The sequence below is a fragment of the Sorex araneus genome, chromosome 2 (assembly GCF_027595985.1).
Source record: "Sorex araneus isolate mSorAra2 chromosome 2, mSorAra2.pri, whole genome shotgun sequence".
Taxonomy (NCBI): Eukaryota; Metazoa; Chordata; class Mammalia; order Eulipotyphla; family Soricidae; genus Sorex; species Sorex araneus.
In genome coordinates, this window is record NC_073303.1 from 18299733 (window position 1) to 18307273 (window position 7541).

Genomic DNA, 7541 nt, shown 5'->3' on the forward strand with positions numbered 1-7541 from the left:
GATCTACACTTCAGGAATCACTCCTGGCAGTGCTCAGGGGACCATGTGGGATGCGGGATTCGAACCCAGGTCTGCCATATGCTAAGCAAATGCCTTACCCACTGTACTATTGCTCCGCCCAGGAGGTGTAGTTTTAAAGATGATGTCCTTCTCCCTCTAGGCCACATAATTACCGGAATAAATTTAGATCATGTTATTTATGGAATACTCCCTCAGGGAAAGCGCTATCTTCATCTAATTTCATAGAAGTTATTTTTTCCCATTGACCTCTGACACTGCAATTGTAGATGGTCTAAGGTAAATGGTGTCTAATAGGAAAAAAGGAGTTTCTTTAAAAGTGTATTAATAATAAAACACTGGGTTTTTTTTTTTGTTTCATGTTTTTGCTGGGTCACACGCAACAGCACTCAGACTACTCCCAGCTCTGTGCTCTGAGAACAGGGATTTGAACCCAGGTCTCCTGCATGCACTCAGCCATTGATTTGTCTCTCCAGTCTGCCCCCCCACCTCCAAAACGCCCCTATTTTGTTTGTTTTTGAGCAACACTCAGCAGTACTCAGGGATTATTCCTAGCTCCATACTCAGGAATGAACTCTGGTCTTACATGGGGGACCATATGGGATACTGGGGATTCAAACTGAGGGGGGGGGTCCGTGATATACAAGGCAAGTGTACGTATCTCCCGTACTATCTCTCCAGATCCTACCATAAATATTTTAAAGTAGGGTGTTTGCCTTGCATGAGACTGACCCGGGTTAGATTCCTCCATCCCTCTCGGAAAGACCAGCAAGCTACCAAGAATATCCCACCCGCACGGCAGAGCCTGGCAAGCTCCCCGTGGCATATTCAATATGCCCAAAACAGTAACAACAAGTTTCACAGTGGAGACATTACTGGTGCCCGCTCGAACCAATCGGTGAACAATGGGAGGACAGTGGACAGTGGATCTTTAAGATACACTCAAAGAATGATTCTGCAATAAAATCTGGTGAGGGAAATAAGGAATTTTAAAACTTTCTATCCATATGCCTTCTTCCATTAAAAAAAAAAAACACCCACATATTTATTTAATGTGTGCCTGGGACTCTGGATCTGCAATGTTTAGGAGGGCATGAGGAGTCGCCGAAGGAGGGTCTTCTCTATGCATTATTTACTAGCCCTTCATTATTTATGCCGCTAGTAAGTGATATGCCGTGTTGCTGCAGCACCGTCCCCGCGAGAGATCTCACTCAGATGCCCTTCGCTTACGCTCGAGCTTCTGAATTGGGGTCAATAAGGCCTCAACCTGGATTTCCAAGACTGCCTTCTGGAGACGGACCACATCAGAGGTGAGTTCAGGCAGCCCCGGGCTTGGGAGGACTTCCAACAGTCTTCAGGAAAGGTTTGTGGGGATTTGTCAGAGTTTGACACTTGCTCTCTCCCTGCTGCTCTCTCTATCCCTCCTTCCACACTTCTCTCCCTTCCATTTTCTGGGTTGCTCGCCTGGGTGAGCAGTTTCCAAAAGTGAAATCTGCAGCTCGCAAGTTCCCTCAGGAGCGCGGTTGAGACAAACCTAAAACCATCTCCTTTGCCTTGGCCGTGCCTCAGGTGCCGGAGGACTCTTCGCTGGCTTAAAATTGGGACACAAAGCTCACAGCTCCTTCCTTTATTTCTGTCTCCCTTTCTCATCCCTTTTCCCCCAGCTAGTAGTGCCCTTACCAAGGGGCAAATCAGTACCCTCTTTCTTCCTTCCTTCCTTCCTTCCTTCCTTTCTTTTCTTTCTTTCTTTCTTTCTTTCTTTCTTTCTTTCTTTCTTTCTTTCTTTCTTTCTTTCTTTCTTTCTTTCCTTCCTTCCTTCCTTCCTTCCTTCCTTCCTTCCTTCCTTCCTTCCTTCCTTCCTTCCTTTCTTTCTTTCTTTCTTTCTTTCTTTCTTTCTTTCTCTCTCTCTTTCTTTCTCTCTCTCCTTCCTTCCTTCCTTCCTTCCTTCCTTCCTTCCTTCCTTCCTTCCTTCCTTCCTTCCTTCCTCCCTCCCTCCCTCCCTCCCTCCCTCCCTCCCTTCCTTCCTTCCTTCCTTCCTTCCTTCCTTCCTTCCTTCCTTCCTTCCTTCCTTCCTTCCTTTCTTTTTTGCTTTTTTTGGGTCACACCCAGTGATGCACAGGGGTTACTCCTGGCTCTGCCCTCAGGAATTATCCCTGACGATGCTCAGGGGACCATATGGGATGCTGGGAATCGAACGCGGGTCGGCCACATGCAAGGCAAACGTCCTACCCGCTGTGATATCTCTCCAGCCCCAATTAGCCCCCTTTTGTTTGTTAACTCAAACCACACTTGGGGCAAGGAAGGTGCTAGAATCTGAGGGGACAGGCTGGGAAGGAGGGAAGCTTCTTTCAGGAGGAGGTAAGGGAGAAGACATCTACCTCCGTCAACCACAAAATAGAAAAAAACGGCCTTTCCTTCCCAACTGTCTCCTCTTGCGCCTTTTTTTTGGGCGGGGGGGCGGATAGCCTAAAGGTGGGGGTAGGCTTATGTCCAAACCACTCAGCAGCAGCACTGACCACGCCACCCGTCTGTAGAGTAACTGCCGTTCTGCATAAAGGTACCTAGTAAGAGACCAGAGGTTGGCGAGCACGCAGCACAGAGCAGCCTTCAGCTGGAGTGGATGCGCCTCAAAGCAGGTGCTCCTTGAAGGAAGCGCTGATGAGTCACGGCTGACTCACGGCAGAGGGGCAAGACTCTGTGAGCCAGCGAGGGGAGAAGAGCTGGTTTACCAGTGACTAATTTAAAGCAACTAAGTTCTGGCTTGCATGTAATTGTGGCTGGCAGAAGCTTCTAGTTGCTCAGCCGGAGCTTCTGCGGGAGACCCAGGGTTGGCCTGGATATCCTAATTTGTTGAATGTTTTTATATTTGTGATGCAACCCAAACCTTTATGGGTTTAGGCAGTCTTTTTCCCTAAAGGGCAGTTAGGGCATTTAGTACATTTTTTTCTCAAGGTCTGCAGAGATGTTCTTTGGTTTTTGACAATATTGTCCATTTGAGATCAGATGCAGAATAATATAACCTAAGAGTTCTTTTTGGCTTTTGGGTATTTTGGTGGTTGTTTTTTGCGGGAGAAGGTGGCAGTGGAGATTCGAAGAACCATACTTTCGGTAATTCATGATATGCTTTTCTCCTTGTGATGGACCCAAACAAGGTGAGACATGCTGAGACATAGACCACGGGGTCTAAGTCTGCGCTTAAAATCATCTTGCTAATTAACCATTATGTTTGGTTAATTGCGCTGCTTAATCTATTCTGTTGCTTATGATAATAGAGAATACGAATAGATTTAATACGGATTTTCATTCCAGGCAACAATCTAGCTTCCTTTGGAGAGAGAAATAATAAAAGCTTTTGGAAAATTAAAACATTAATTTGTTGCTGCCAGGGAAAATGTAACAAATAGTAAGAGGGAAAAGACTGCTTGATAAACTTTTGGTTCATCAACTCTTCAATTGTTGGTTGTAGATAAATGAGGATTAATGAGGAACAGGAATTCCTAAACCTACTCCTGGTGAAAACTTCGGTTAACTTATTGCTATGACACATGCTGTGGTGTGCTAAGTATTCAGATGAGTAAGCATGTCTATATTTGGCCTAAAGAAAGGGCAGAGCGTGTGAACCCTTACAGGTGATTTTTCACTTCTCTTTTACCAGGGTCTGAGCCTTTTCTGTGGAAGAATTCTAGGTATATTGTGGAAAGAATTCCTTGGATGCCCAACTTCCATGGAACCTTTAGACCAAAGGTTCCATTTGTATTAGTCTCCCCTACCGACCTAAAAAATATTACATCTGAGTATTGTTTTGATTTTATAACAGTATTTATTTTAGAGATTAGACTCTTAAAAATATCCTATTCAGTTGTTTTTATAATTTTTCAAGTAGAGAGGTGCAAACTGGGGCTGGGGTGATAGTACATCGGGTAGGGCATTTGCCTTGCACGTGGTCGACCTGGATTCAATTCCCAGCATCCCATACTGTCCACCAAGCACCACCAGGAGAAACCCCTGAGTGCAGAGCCAGGAGTAACCCCTGAGCATCGCTGGGTGTGACCCCAAAAGAAAAACAAACAAAAAAGAAAGGTGCAAACCTTCTTTTGCACCTTTCTAATAGTTTGTGAAAAACACAGATTATAGATTTTCTCTGGTTGCCTAGCTATATCTTGCATTTTAGACATTAGATATTAACTTAATCCAAAGAGTACTACATCTCAGAGTATCTGCTTGCTTTTCTACCCTTAAATTTTGTTAGTGCTTTGGAAAAGAGACAAGTCATAGCGATTCTAAAAAACATAGTCTAATGTTTCTTTTCTGAATTTCTCTTTACTCAGTGCCTCTAGGGTCTCAGATGGCTTACATTAAATTCACGTGGAGTTTTGATTGGTTGGTTGTTCATCTTGGCAGTGCTGGGGTGTTGAACCAGGGCCTCACACTTGTAAAGCAAGCGCTCCAACACCGAGTCACATGTTCAACCTGGCTATTTGGGTTGGTTTGTTTTCCCATGAGTTAATTCTAAAAGAAAAAATGGTATACGTTGACGTGTTTGCAAATTTGGGAAGTAGTTTTCAAATTTATGCTCAAGTATATTTCATTACTAATGTTTGTTCAAGTGTCAACGTTTCATATTGTTTTGGACAGTCCGTCGCATGGTTAACTTTTAAAATGGGGCCTCTGAGATATCCTGAGTATGGGAGTGTAGGAGTATGGGATATAGGAGTATAGGAATATGTTCCTAAGAGGTAGATTCTGATTGTGTAGGCCTGAGACAGGCAGAGACGCTTTATTCTCTCAAACTCCCGGGGAATGCTGCAAGTAGCAAAGAGGAAAAAAAATCACTATTTCAACTGGGTGGGTCAAACCACTCTTGAGGTAGTAGCTTGGTGTGTGTGTTGGGAGGCAGGGGTTAGTTAATCAGTAGAAGGCTCTTGATAAGAACAATCCAAGTAAGTTAGAGCCTGATAAAGTTAAGCATTCTCTACAAATACTTAACAAATGTGAAAGGGTTTATACTTAGTGTAGGCAAATTTGCAAATATTGTATTTTTAAAAATTAAAAAAAATTTTTTTTTTATGGGGCTGGAGCGATAGCACAGCGGGGAGGGTGTTTGCCTTGCACGCGGCCGACCTGGGTTTGATTCCCAGCAACCCATATGGTCCCCTGAGCACCACCAGGGGTGATTCCTGAGTGCAGAGCCAGGAATAACCTCTGTGCATTGCCGGGTGTGACCCAAAAAGCAAAAAAAAAAAAAAAAAAAAAAAAAAAAAATTTTAGTGAATCACCGTGAGGTACAGTTACAGACTTACAAACTTCCGTGCTTGCATTTCAGTCATATAATGGTCAAGTACCCATCCTTCCACCAGTGCCCATTTTCCGCCACCAATGGTCCCAGCATCCCTCCCACCACCCCCACCCTGTCCCCTCCACCCCACCCCGCCTCTGTGGCAGGGCATTCCCTTTTGCTCTCTCTCTCTCCTTTTGGGTGTTGTGGTTTGCAAGTGGCCATCATGTTTGGTCTAGTCTGCTTTCAGGGTGCATCTCCCATCCCGAGCGGATCCTCCTAGCACCACTTCCTTGGTGATTCCTTCTCTAATTGAACTGCCTTTTCCCCCAGTATGTGAGGCCAGCTTCTAAGCTGTGGAGTAATCTTCCCAGTACTTATCTTTAATAGTCTTGGGTGTTAGTCTCCCATTCTGTTACTTTATATTCCACAAATGAGTGCAATTTTTCTATTTTGGTCCCTCTCTTTCTGAATCATTTCACTTAACATGATACTATCCATGTCGATCTATCTATGTGAAAATTTCATGATATCATCTTTTCTAACAGCTCCATAGTATTCCATTGTGTAGATGTACCAGAGTTTCTTTAGCCAGTCATCTGTTCTGAGGCACTTGGGTATTTTTCCAGATTCTGGCTATTATAAACAGTGCTGCAATGAACATACAAGTGCAAATGTTATTTCTACTATACTTTTTTGCATCTCGGGATATATTCCCAGAAGCAGTATTGCTGGGTCAAATGGGAGCTCAATTTCTAATCTTTTGAGAATCGTCCATATTGTTTTCCAAAATGGCTGAAATCAGTTGGCATTCCCATCAGCAGTGAAAGAGAGTCCCTTTCTCCCCACATCCACGCCCACACCGGTTGCTTTTGTTCTTTTGAATGTGGGCTAGTCTCTGTGGTGTGAGGTGATATCTCATTGTTGTTTTGATCTGCATCTCTCTGATGATTAGTGATGAAGAGAATTTTTTTCATGTGCCTTTTGGCCATTTTGATTTCTTTGAGAAAGTTTCTGTTCCTTTCATTGCCCCATTTTCTGATGGGATTCGATGTTTTCTTGCAAATATTGCAATTTTTATAGAGTTTGTCACCATAAGGACGCATCCAGTTTTCTGATGATGGATAAGAAATGAATAATACTGAAAAGAAAGTTAAGGCAATAGATTTATTGTAGGGGATGGATTTGATAGCATATGTTTACAATTAAGAAGCTTAATTTTTTTTTTGGCAAATTACTAGTGTTAGTGTCAGTGGTTAATAGAGTTAAGTTCTACTGGTTGACTGAAAAGAATTCAGTAAAATGGTAAAAATATTGACTATGTGAAAGCTTTTTATTTTTTTAAACTGTCTGTACATGGATATACGTGAAATGCTCAGATTATAAACACACATAGTAGGGTCTCAATAAATGTTCCTTTAGATAAATGCTTTCAATGATTGGGTTATGCTTGTACTTTGTCAATAAATATCCATGATTCGGGGCTGGAGAGATAGCACAGCGGGTAGGGCGTTTGCCTTGCACGCGGCCGACCCGGGTTCAAATCCCAGCATCCCATATGGTCCCCTGAGCACGGCCAGGGGTGATTCCTGAGTGCAGAGCCAGGAGTAACCCCTGTGCATCGCCAGGTGTGACCCAAAAAGAAAAAAAAAAATATTCATGATTCCTTTAGCCTTGATATCAATTATTTGTTTATCCTGATTTATATTTGGCTTATTAAGTGCCCTACATGTTATGATGGGGTTACTCTTCTCCTTTTTTTTTCCCAATCTAAAAATCCTGAGTTTTGGGGGGCTGGAGTGATAGCACAGCAGGTAGGGCATTTGCCTTGCACGCTGCTGACCCGGGTTCAAATCCCAGCATCCCATATGGTCCCCTGAGCACTGCCAGGGGTGATTCCTGAGTGCATGAGCCAGGAGTAACCCCTGTGCATTGCTGGGTGTGACCCAAAAAGCAAAAAAAAAAATCCTGATTTTTTTCTTCTTTTTTTTTCTTTTTGGGTCACACCCAGCAATGCACAGGTATTACTCCTGGCTCATGCACTCAGGAATCACCCCTGGTGGTGCTAGGGGGACCATATGGGATGCTGGGAATCGAACTCGGATCAGCTACATGTAAGACAAACACCCTACCCGCTGTGCTATCGCTCCAGTCCTTAAAAATTAAAAAAATTTAAAAAAAATGGAAAACCCTAATTTTCCATTCAGGGTTAAACATAAATTTTAAATGGAATGGAATGCACACTGGC